The sequence below is a fragment of the Artibeus jamaicensis genome, unplaced genomic scaffold (assembly GCF_021234435.1).
Source record: "Artibeus jamaicensis isolate MK-2021 breed Jamaican fruit bat unplaced genomic scaffold, CSHL_Jam_final contig_2439, whole genome shotgun sequence".
Classification (NCBI taxonomy): Eukaryota; Metazoa; Chordata; class Mammalia; order Chiroptera; family Phyllostomidae; genus Artibeus; species Artibeus jamaicensis.
In genome coordinates, this window is record NW_026521521.1 from 53,160 (window position 1) to 66,417 (window position 13,258).

The 13,258-nt window shown below is 43.5% G+C and overlaps 1 pseudogene; it reads left to right on the forward strand.

Moving 5' to 3' along the window:
- The first annotated feature begins 1,946 nt into the window (after positions 1–1,946).
- LOC128626951 (succinate dehydrogenase assembly factor 2, mitochondrial-like) lies at positions 1,947–2,414 on the forward strand (annotated as a pseudogene).
- Positions 2,415–13,258: the final 10,844 nt, after the last annotated feature.

The window sequence follows — 13,258 nt, forward strand, 5'->3', positions numbered from 1 at the left end:
GGGTCTGTGTGCACACCCATGTCATTAATGTGGCACCAGGGCTAGAGCCAGATATTCTTACATTTCTTCTGGCTTCCGGCCCTAATGGACTTCCACCTAAGAGGCAATGCTCAACGCATGCTCAGGAGCCAGCAGTGCTGGACTCAACATCAGCTCAGACAAGTGTGTTTAGTGAGTCCCCACCTCCTTTCATTCAGGCTTGGTTTCCTTGGCAGGGAAGAACAGTGATAAGAGTAACCACTTCCAGGTATATGGGTGAGGAGGGAACAAAAGAGTACAACTGGGTTAGGAGTGATGTAGCCTGTAACCTGGCTACACAGGGCACTATCCAAAGAGGGTGAGGGCTCCCTAACAATTCAATGTTGGATATTTTTAAAAGATGAACAAAAATCACAATGTTGTTAGACCTTTTGTTGGAGCTTCACAATGTTTTACTGAGAATTTCACTTGTCAGGGCTAATGAAGCCCTTCATCGGATCCTAGAAGAAATGCAGGCAACACACAGGAAAAGGAAGCCTCAGCAGATGACACTCAAAGCCCCATCAGCCTCACACCTGGCTCCTTTCCCCCTTTCCTCTGGACTCCAGCCTGGTCTGGCTGTCCTTTTGCCCTGTGCCTACTTCTTCTTCACAGGACTCCTTGTGTCATCTGACATGCTGTGTGGTTACTTTATTTTCTCTCTCTTCCACTATTGTCTCCCTCCCTCCTTCTTCTTTTATCTGGGAAAAAAGTATTTTAATTTTAGCATGAGATTACTTTTTTAAATTTAGAATTTGTTTTTAAATCTTTACTATGGGGTATTTAGTATATATACAGTTCTAATATCTTTTTAAAAGATTTTATTTATTATTTTCTAGAGAGTGGGGAAGGGAGATAGAAAGAGGGAGAGAAACAACTGATATGAGAGAAAAACATCAGTTGCCTCTCCCACATGCCTGGACCAGGAGGAACCAGAAACCCAGGTGATCAGGAACCAAACCAACAACCTTTTGCCCCATAGGATGACACCCAACCAACTGAGCCATAACAGCTAGGGCACAGTACAGATATCTTAATCAATAAAGTTGTATGTATTCATACCCCAAGTGGCCACCTCCCAGATGAAAATATAAAACACTTTCTTCAACCCAGATAGTTCTCCTATGCTTCTTTCCAGGCAATACTCTCAAGACATAGTCCCTATTGTCACTTTTATCTCCATTGGCTAGTTTTGTTTTTTTTTTAAGATTTTATTTATTTATCTTTAGAGGGGAAAGGAAGGAGAGAGAGAGAGAACTGGCCTGCAACCCAGGCATGTGTCCTGACTGGGAATCGAACCGTGGTTGCTTGGTTCCCAGGCCCACGCTCAATCCACTGAGCTACACCAGCCAGGGCCCATTGGCTAGTTTTTAAATTGTCATGTAAGTAAAACAATATATATGTATTCTTTGATTCTTTTCTTTTTTTGCTCAGTGCTATGTTTGACATTCATTCATGTTGTGGTGTGCATCAGTAGTGTTGATAAAAGATAGTCTAGCCTCAAAAAGGTTTTTAAAGAGGTTTTTTAAATAGTTTTAAAATTATGGTTGACATACAGGCAGGCTTCTGGTACAGAACAAATGTCAGTGACCATGTTGCTGGCTCTCACTTGGATTCTGTGGAGCTGCCACAAACCTCTCAGCTCCTCTTGGTCTCAATAGTCACAAGGCTTCTAGAGTATTCCAGGTCCCATCAGAACTGCAAGTTGGTGAAGATAGAAACCAGTTTCTTGAGCAGCTCCTTGAAAAGCACAAATTTTGGATGCATGCTTCTCTCTTCTTCTCAAGAGAGAGGCTGCCAAGCTGTATTGGCCCCTGTCTCTTGTAGCATGGGTCCTCTGGAGAAGCAGCAAGCTATCCAGTTCTCTTTGGTTTTAGGAGGCCTCCAGGCATCTAGCCTGTGTTGGGACCTACCAGTGCTCTCAGCAGATGCTTGCTTTGTCAAGGCACCACCTAGAGTGTCTTTTGCTCAGTATGATATCATTCAGAGGTGTAGAACTGTCACCAGTTCTACAGAGGTGACAGCCCCACAGATTCCCAGAAAGATATGATTGAAATCCCTTTGCCTCCATGGCAGGAACGAGCTGATGATTTCATAGAAACCAAAAGAATCCACCTGCTCTATGAGAGCAGGAAGTGGGGAATGCTGGAGAACTAGCCTCTTTGCTAAAGACTATCTGCACCACATAACAGAGAAACAGCTGAACCTCTATGATTGCCTGATTAATGAGCCCAGTAGTGACTGGGAGATTTACTACTAAGCTACAGAAGCAAAACCAGCCCCATAAATATTCGAAAATGAGGTCATGGCACTGCTGAGACTTTACTAAAAAGAAAAACAATGAGCAGAGACTGTATTCCCCAGATCTTGAATAACTCTTTGAAAAGCCACATTGAGGTATGCACCACTGCCTGCCATGGGGGCTCAGCCCATGGACCCTAAGTGCTCATGATGGATACTGGCTTTGAATTCCTGCTTTTCCTTAAACACTCATCTCACCTGGGCCATCCTGCCCCACACGATGGACCCATCTCCTCTCTCAGGGCATGCAAATGTTCAGTGTCTCATTGTAACACGTTTTTGTTCAGTTCTAAGCCTCCAAAGTGGTTTAGAAGTGTGAAAGCTTCCTCCAGCAACCTTGACATGTGTAAAATTGCCTTTATTTTTTATTTATTTAATTTTTGAAATTGCTTTAAAATTAAGATTCACTAAAAACCAACAATGCTGAATTTACTTTCACTAGTTTTTCTGAAATCAGTCATTTTAAAAAAGAAGCAGATTTTGTTATTTCATAAATGTGTACCCATTTTGCCTATAGAAAGCATAGTAATTAAAGAAAAACTGTGATATTAAAAAATATGTTTGACATACAATGTTATATTAGTTTGATGTGTATAGCATAGTAGTTAGACATTTATGTAACTTATAAATGGATCTCCCCAATAAGTCTAGTACCCATCTGGCACCATATTATTGGCTATAACCCCTATGCTGTACTTTACATCCTGTGATTGTTTTGTAACTACAAATCTGTACTTCTTAACCCCTTCACCTTTTTCACCTAGCCCCCAACTGCCACACATGTGGCAACCATCATTTTGTTTTCTTTGTTTATTTTGTTTTTTTGATTCAACAGATAAATGAAATCACATGGTACTTGTCTTTCTCTGTCTACTTATTTCATTTAGCATAATACCCTCTTAGTACTTCCATGTTGTTGCAAATGGTAATATCTCATTCTTTTTTATGGCTGAGTCATATTCTATTATTATTCTATCATATTCTATTACATACACACACACACACACACACACACACACACACACTAATATGGGAATTCAAGTGTTAAAGATTTTAGCTGTAGTTATAATTAATAGGCTTAAGTGATTAATGCATGTGGAAAGCTGTTGTTCCAAGAACTGGAAAACATGACCTATGTGACTCCAGGATGTCGGCCAGAAATTCAACTTATGTGTTCCAGGGAGTCTGCAAGTATTCAAGATGGTTTCTGAGCCATTGTGTTCCAGGGAGAAAATGTCCATGATGCAGATAAAGAATGGTTGATGAGCAAATCAAGCAATACCAGGAAAATTACTGCTGGAGCACAACTCTTATCTGATTAACCGTTTTTTTCCCTTCCCTACTTTTTTCTCCTCTTTATAAAAAGAGTGGTTTGAGATGAGTTGTGAAGATGGCTTTTAGGGTACATAACCTGCCCTCTTCTCAGATTGCTGGCATCTGAATAAAACTCCTGTAAAGATTCAATCCTAGTCTCTACTTATTGGTTCTGGTAGTGACGAACAGTGGGAACACTGACTTTTCTCGTTTCATTTTCTGGCCACTCTGGTGGGACACCTTTGGAGCTCTCAAGTAAGCCTCAGTATTTGGTGGGGAGTCCCATTGACATCCTGGACTTGGGGGCCCAGGGTTTGCATTTGGAAGCTCCTAGTAGCTGCCAATTGCTTTCACTCAGGGACTCTCCTCTGATTCTTGGCACTCCCTGTTCCCTTCATTTTCAATTGAATCACTGCACTTTCTGGTTCAGAACTGCAGTCCTGGATTATGATTTGGAATGGTCTTCAGGAATTAAGGTGCCTTCTGGATTTTTGGTTTTTCATTTTGTTTTTGTTTGTTTGTTTGTTTTTGCTATTCACTCACTTTTATTGAATACAGGTTCTCTCAAAGGAAAACATCAACATACATTACTATCTTACTTATACTCTAACAATCTAAGAAAAATATAACATACACATACAGAGCAATCAATGGGGGATAACAAACCCAAGTTCCAAAGTCTCAGTCTGTGGGTCCAGGTGGCAACACTTTAGCCAAGGGATTTGTCAGCGTCTTGCAAGAAAGGATCTCCAGAGCCAGGGGAGAAGCAAGGGCAGAGCCTGCAGCAGCTGATGATAAGGGAGATCAGCCTGGCATGGAGCAGCACTCTGGTGTGTGGAGGTCAGCTATCTCAGCAGTGGTCTGGAGCCTTCCTCAGTTATACCTTGAAAGTGGTATATTCCACCCTTCTGGGTCTTTTAATAAGTGTGTTGGCACCCTGATAACAAGTGGGAAATTTGCCCAGGAATCTATTGGTAGTACATAGCTGTTGTGCTTGGCCACCATGATGGCAAGTGTAGAATTTCCCCAGGAGTATATCTATGGGTGGTCCCACTCTGCAGATATGGCTATTCTGATGACTTATGCAGATATCTGTGTGTATCTCCTGGCCAGATGTGTCTGCTCTAACTCAGGGAGTTTCCCTCTGGAACCAAAGTGTCATGGCTGATTGACAGGCATTTTCACTGACATGAGTGACTCCACTTTATTTTATATACTTTGCGCTATATTGATTAGACCAATGCCATTTTATTGGCCCTGCTCTCCACAGTGGATGCACATTACGTCTCAGTACTGTTAGAACACTGGGGAATGCTAGGAGACTCAGACTTCCCCTATTCTGAAAGTTACCTTCTAATGGAAACTGAGGAAATGAAGGAATACAGCTAATTACCACTGACTGTAGCTAGTGCTGTGAAGGAAATAAAGAGGTCACTGTGGAACAAACTAACAGACTGGCCTGCGTACGGTGCCCCTAGACCCTCCTGAGTTGGCCTAGGCCTCTGGTCTATCACCTCATGTGATCTTCCTCCAAGACCCTCCTTTCTCAGGTCCTTGTTCCCCTTGAGTTAGGGCACCAACCTCCCCATTCCTGTCCCATCCCCCAAAACCCAGCCCAAACCTTCCCTGAGTTCTTCTGGTCCACTCCCATCTCGGTCCTAACCCCGACCTGCCCAGTCCCCACACATCCCATGACCCATTACTTCCAGGTGTGCTAAGATGCGGTTCAAGGTAGCAGCTTCTGCCAGTTGGGTGCAGCGGGTTGGAGACTGTGGGATGCAGACTCTGAGAAGCCAGCCGGGCAGAAGCGGAGCACCCGGTCCCAGGACACAGCAGGGGGAAAGGAACGCTTCAGGAGTGGAGAGAGGTGGGGGGACGCCAAACAGCCCATCTTGGGGCAGACCCTGGGAGACCCTCTCCGCTTCACTCCCAACCTCACACACCTAGGCTGGATCAGTTCTGTTACTGCACCGCAGTTGCTAGTCCCTTGGAGGCCAGCAATGTCTGTAGTTTTCAGGGGCTCTGAGCCCCCTTATCTGTCAGAGTAGCTCAGCTTGCATCCCCGAGGCGAGCCCTTCCTGGGATTACCTGCCCCCTTTTTCCACCGGAACATGTGCCCTGGACTCAAGGACTCCGCCTTCTGATTTATGTGACATTACAGAGTTCTGTCTGGTAGAATTGCAGTGCCAGGTTACAATTTAGAATGCTCATCAGGAATTAAGGTGACTTCTAGTTTGTGTAATATTACAGAGCTCTCTCTGGTAGAGTGGGTGGGAGGGCTATCATTCTGGGAAACAGCCCTTTGGGGGGAATTCTGGCTTATTGGTTTATCTATGCATATGAATCTAAGAAAATGGATTTTTATTGTAATACTGCTTGACTTAATCTGGACTCAGGAGAACACTGGCTACTGAATGGGTCTTTAAATTAGCACACAATACTGCAATTAGAGTGTTCTGTCAAAGATCAGAGAAATTAGATAAAATACCTTATGTATGGGCTTTTGTGACCTTACATAAAAAAGATGCAGAATTAAAAGGAAATAGATTAATGGTCCCAAGAAAAGGAAATTTTCCTGTGGCAGATAGTAGAAGCTCAGAAGAGATGGACCAGGGAGATCAGGATGGCTGCTCTGAGCATGGTCGGGGTTTCCATAGCCTCTCCAGTCCTGGAGGATCCCCCTCCTTATTTGGATGAGGGAACTGAAGGAAGAGATCTTGAACTCTCCTCTCCACCATGAGCCCATCAGGAAACCAAATTGAGTGGAGAACAAGCCACTACCCAGGCAGGGCAATCATATTCCAAGGGAGAGGGGCACTGAAAAACTGAATGCCTCAATAGAGGGGGAAAAGGAGTCAGATTCTGAGAACCTGAGATTTATGCTGGGAAGAAAAAATGGCTCTGATAATGAATGACAGGGCCCAGATGTTCAGTTATTACAACAACCCATTAAAGTCACCCAAGAACTTTGGGTAAAACTAAGAGTGAGGGGGGAGATTGTAGACTTTTTGGTTGACACTGGAGTGACATATTCCGTGGTCAATAGATCTCTAATTCAACTAGAACTGGAAGTTTTGGAAGCCCTCAAAGCCATTTTTTTCTTGAAGCCATTAGAATGTGCTGTGGGAGGTATGGTTTTCCTCTTCTGGGAAGGGATTTATTGTCAAAATTGGTTCAAATCATTTTCTTTCCAGAAGAACAACATCTCTATCTACAGGTCCCTCCAGAGCATGCCTGGTAAGTTCTTATGAAACTGTGGGGAAAAAGAAAAGTGACCCTGGCCACAAGAAATTGAGAATCAAGCAAACTCCCACTGTGTGGGCCACTGAAAGATCAGGGAAGGATAAGTGAGGCTACCCTGTTAAAGTTGACCCCAAACCAGGGGTGGGAATTCCCAAGGGGCAGTATCCTTTGCAAAAGGAGACCCTAGAAGGAATATGCCCAATAATTCAGAAGTTTCAGGAATGTACACTGATTCAGCCCTATACGATACAAGGTTCAAAGCCATAAATGACACTGCACAGAACAATATATCCAGGGATAGCCTCTGGTATTCAGTACTGAACTTAAAAGATGCTTTATTTTGCTTTCTGGTTAACCAAGACTCTCAACCATTTTTTGCTTTTGAATGACAGAACCCTGAATCTTGGGTCCAAACTCAGTACTGCTGGACAGTCTTATCACAAGTGTTCAAGAATTCCCCTGTGATTTGGGGGGATTCTCCTGATCCAGGAATTAAAAGAGCTAAAACTAAAAGGAAGAACTCTGTTATAATGTATAGATGGATCATTTAACAATCTAGCTACCTCAAACAATTTGGCATCTTGTGGATATCAGCACAGAAGATCCAAATTTGCCAACAAGCATTAAGGTTTCTGGGGTTCCCACCTGAACCTAGCAAAGGAGTCTTACTGGGCTTGTCAAAGAAACTAGATCACAATGTCCAGGAGTGGCCAGCCTGCTTAAGAGCTATGGCAGCAACCTGCAGGCTTGTAAAAGAAGCTGAATAGTTTTTCTTGGGACGGTTTATCACCATTTATGCACCCCATGAACTATTAAGCCTGCTGGAGCAAAAAAGAAATTTGTGGCTCACTGCAGGAAGAATGGGCAGTTATCAAGAAATTCAAAACTGCAAGTTAAATATTGCCTACCTTCTGGATCCTGTTTTGGCCATAGTAATGCATAGCTGTGCTGAAATAATGGATAAATCTTAGTCCAGGAGAATTTATTTAAAAGAGCAAATGTGTAACTAGAAGGAAAAGAGACTGTTAAATCCAATAAAAAGGAAATTAAGCATACAACAGAAATTTTAATTTATTAGAGTCTATTCAGGTACCTTTACAGGCGGCATTTATTACTACCTCAGGCATCAGAAAGAGGAGACTGAAGCGACTAAAGAAAACAATCTGGCCCTGGCTGGCGTAGCTCAGTGGATTGAGCGCCGGCCAGCGAACCAGAGTATCGCGGTTCGATTCCCAGTCAGGGCACATGCCTGGGTTGCAGGCCAGTTCCCAGCAGGGGACTCAAGAGAGGCAACCACACATTGATGTTTCTCTCCCACTCTTTCTCCTTCCCTTCCCCTCTCTCTAAAAATAAATAAATAAAATATTTAAAAAAAAGAAAAGAAAACAATCTGGCCAATTGAGCAGTGAAAGAGGCTGCTGAAGAAATATTTATAATGCCTCTGGTACCTGCCCTAGACTTGTCACAATTTGACCCTGAATATTTGACTGCAGACATACAGACATATGGTGTAGTAGACAGCTCTGCCTAGTTTTAGGGATTGTATCTCTACCCCTTGTGGCTAAGGGTGAGAGACAACCTTTGGAATACCAGCCACAGGAGACAAAGCTTGTCTCTGGTAGCAAACGCTGCCTCAGTTCCTCTCCCTGCCCCCAAAGCTTGGTTGGAAATCAATGACAGGTAAGACCCCTCACAGTGGAGGAGGCAACCTAAGCCAGACTCAATTCACTTGGGAGGCCTTCATGGAAGGACTCGGGTGGGGGGGGACTGCAACAAAGAGCAATGGACTCTCGCCCCCTGGCTTTGTCAAAGCTCTAGTCCTGTGTTCTCTGGGAGAAGTGCTTCCTGGCTCTAATCCCCTTAAACCTGAATACCTGTTGGGCAGAGGTGCAGCTCCTTGCCTTGCAAGAGCATGTCCTGGGGGAAAAATCTGGCATCACAAAGATTTGCTGATAAACCTGTGAAATCTGCTCTGCTAAGAGTGCTTTCATTCATACGATAAAGGTCTGAGAGGAAATGAGTATGTCTCCCAAAGTTTCTGCAACTCTCTTCCTGACAGACACTGACTCAGATCTCTTTGTAATGTTATCTACTGTTTGATCCTTGTCACCCTGTATTCCTGTGTATTACAACCCAATAAAAGGCTATGGAAGAGGGCCTCGGGGCTTTTTCTCCTCGGAGAAACTGGCCGCTGCTGGCCTTTGTCTCCCCAGAGAAACTGGCCACAGCCCACTCCTTCTCCATCCCCAAGCAGATCCAGCATCTCTCGGCCATATTTATTCATTCATGCATGTCTGTGGCATCAGGGGGACTTGAGAGAGAAGTCGCCCCCCCAAATACAGAAAGGAAAAACTGGGTTTTTGAGCTCCCTATATTGAGCCATGGCTTGCAGGTCCTGAAATTTCTAAAGCCATGTGTACCAGAGAACAATCCTAAGACAGATCCAATCAGAAAAAAAGAAGACCCGGGAGGGATGATGGCGGCAAGATAGGTGGTAGTTGAGTCTACTTTTTCCTGCACATGGGTGAAACACCTAGCCAATGTCCTGAGGAACAAAGCAAACAGCCAACAGTACCCTGGCATATATAAAGATTGGAGACAAAAATTTGTAGAGGACATCAAAAAATCAGATGAGTAGGTGGAAGCTGTGAACACCAGGATACCTGCTGGAAGAGGAAACCCACCAACAAAGCAATCACCAACAGATAACAATAGATGAAGGTGAAGGAAGTAATGGAAGCAACATTAACTCAACCCAGGAGTGATCTGGAAATACAACTAAATTGTGGAGAAATTATTCAGAACAAACAACTGAACACGAGTGAGAGAGAAACCCAAAACCTGGTACACATAAAAGAACCAGCTTCAACACAACCTGCCCATACCTGCACAACAGAATACAAGACATGGTGGACAGAGTGGCCCTTAGTTAATGAGCTGGAGGGAAGGACTCACCAAAAAAAGACCCAATAACAACAAAAACCCAAAGACCAACACAGAGCCAACTTACCTGACAGCCCAAGACCAGTGAGTTTGGGAGGTCAAGGAGACTGAATCACTGAATCTCATAGGTCTTCATGGTAGAAGTTCACACAAAAACCCAGGGGGGTAGAACAGATCAATTTAAGAAGCAGGGGCTGGACTTCCGCCAAGATGGAGGCATAGGTGGATGTGCCATGCCTTCTCACACAACCAAGTTTAGAGACAACTAAATATTAGCAACAGAAAACACAGCCAGAACACGGAAAATTGAACTTTTCGGAAGTCCGTTAACAACAAATTCTTCAGCCTGACCAGTAAGGGGCGAAACCAGCGGCTGGTGAAGCGGGGTTGCACAGGAGGTCTCGGTCAGACGGACTCAGGCGCGGAATCCCAGCGCACGGAATCCAGGCGCAGGGCTGGACCTAGTGAGCGACCCAGCGAGCGACCAGGTGAGTGACCGCGGGGGAGACAGCGGGGGAGCGGGGCTGCGTGTTGACTGTGGTCGCACATTTGTGCGCGGGTGGACAGGTGAGGGAGTGGGCGGTTGGACCTGGGCCCAGCGGGTCCCCGCAGCAAGCGGCAGGAAGGGCGCCGCCATTTCCCTGCTCTGACCCCACCTCCACATACAGCATCATAACCCAGCGACTCTGAGTGGCCCAGCCCAGGTGAACCACCTAAGGCGCTGATCCTCACCCAGCCGCGAGAAACAGCAGAGGGGGTTGCCATTTCCCCGCTCTGACCACGCCCCCACATACAGCGTCACAACCCAGTGACCTGGGAGTCCAAGGCACCGCTTCTCACACTTAAAGGGTGCGAACAGACCAAAAATGGTGCAAGAAGATCTCAAAGCCCCAGAGCCCATAGATCTAAGCAATGAAGAAACAGCAAAACTCCCAGGCGCACAGTTTAAAACACTGGTGATCAGAATCCTCACAGAACTGGTTGATTATAGCCACAAATTAGACAAATATATGAAGGCGAAACTAACTGAAATGAATGGAATTGCACAGGACACCAATAGCAATGAATAGGAAACTGGGACTCAAATCAATGGAGTGGACCAGAAGAAAGCAAATAATGGCCAATCAGAAAAGAGTGAAGAAGCAAGAATTCAAAGAAATGAGGAGAGTCTTAGGAATCTCCAGGACGTCTTTAAATGCTCCAACATCCGAATTATAGGGGTACCAGAAGGGGGAAAGGCACAGTCACCAGTGGAAAATTTATTTGAACAAATAATAAAGGAGAATTTCCCCAATCTGGCAAAGGAAATAGACTTCTAGGAAATCCAGGAAGCTCAGAGAGTCCCAAAGAACTTGGACCCAAGAAGGAACACACCAAGGCACATCATAATTACATAGCCAAAATTAAAATGAAGGAGAGAATCCTAGAAGCAGCAAGAGAGAAGGGGACAGTCACCTACAAAGGAGTTCCCATCAGACTGTCAGCAGATTTCTCAAAAGAGACCTTACAGGCAAGAAGGGGCTGGAAGAGGTATTCCAAGTCATGAAATCCAAAGACCTACAACCAAGATTGCTCTATCCAGCAAAACTTTCATTTAGAATGGAAGGACAGATAAAGTGCTTCTCAGATAAGATCAAATTCAAGGAGTTCATCATCACCAAGCCCTTATTATATGAAATGTTAAAGGGACCTATCTAAGAAAAAGAAGTTAAAGAAACATGAACAGTGAAAGGACAACAAACTCACAGTTATTAACAACCACACCTAAAATGAAAGCAAACGAAAAGGACAGCTAGATCAGGAGTGGAAACATAGAAATGAAGATCTCGGGGAGGGTTAGCAACAGGGGAGTGGGAGGAGGAGAAGGGGGGAGAAGGTACAGAAAATAAGTAGCATAGACAGTAGATAGAAAATAGAAGGGGGCAAGAATAGCATGGGAAATATAGAATCTAAAGGACTTGAGACCCATGGTCATAAACTAAAGGGGGGGTAATGGTGGGGATGGGGGTAGGGTGGAGGGGAATGAAAGGGGGAATAGAACAACTGTAACAGCATAATCAATAAAAAAAATTTTTAATAAAATTGTTTAAAAAAAAAAAGCAGGGGCTAACAAGAAGAGTGTCACAAACAATGGGAAGACAAAGAAACAATTCCCAAATGAAAGTAAAACAAGAAGCCTAAGAAAGAATGCTAAATTAAACAGAGGCAGGTCAACTATCAGATATTTAATTCAAAACAGTGGTTATCAGGAAGCTCAATGAGCTCACAGAGAATTTCCAAAAACTACAGAGAAACCACAATGAACTCACTGCAAACTATATCGATATGAAATCAGAAATAGAAACTTATCAACAAGAGCCAAGAGGAAATGAAGAATACAATTTCTGATCTAAAGAACACAGTAGAAGGAATCAAAAGCAGACTCAGTGAAGTAGTCTTCTAGCAGACTCAATGAGCTAGAAGATAAGGTAGAAGAAAAACTTCCAGAAACAGCAAGAAAAGGAAAACAGGCTCAGAAAGAAAAAAGAGGGGGTTAAGGGAAATGCAGGACTAATAATATCCTGAGGTAATAATATCCACATAATACAGATACCAGAAGGAAAAGAAGAAAAGCAAAGCAAGGAATAGAAAACCTATTTGAAAGAGTGATGATGGAAAAGTTCCCCTAATTTGATGAGAGAAATAGTCACACAAATCCAGAAAACACAGAGATCCCCTATAAAGAGGAACCCAAAGAGGCCACTTCAAGAACATCATAATTAAGATGGCAAAATTCCAAGACAAAGAGAATCTCAAAGGCAGGAGAGGAGAAAAACAGGAAGTAACATACAAGGGAGCCCCGATAAAGTCTAGTAGCTGACTTTTCAATGGAAATGCTCCAAGCCAGAAGAGAATGGCAAAAAATATCCCAAGTAATAAGAACCAGAGATTGCAACAAAGACTATTTTATCCAGAAAGGCTCTCAATTAAAATGGAGAGACAAACAAGGAGCCTCCCCAGACAAAAGAAGCCTCAAAGAATACACCTCATCCAAACCAAGTTCTCGCAAGAGATGCTAAAAGGTTTGCTTTAAGAACAGGAAGAAAAAAAGTAAAAGAGAGAGGAACACAAGTACAAAAAATGGCAATGAATAACTTCCTACCAATAATAACCTTAAATGTAAATGGATTAGATGCCCTCATCAAAAGGCACAGGATAGTGGAATGGATAAGAAAACATGATTCACAAATATGCTGCCTACAAGAGACACATCTCAAAACAAAAGACCTACACAGACTGAGAGAGAGGGGGGCTATAGACAAATATTCCAAGCAAAAAAAAAAAAGCCCTGGTAGCTATACTCACATCAGACAAAATAGACATCAAATAAAGAGCCATAAAAAGAGACCCAAAAGGTCACTTCAAATTAATCAAGGGAAAAATCCATCAAGAAGACATA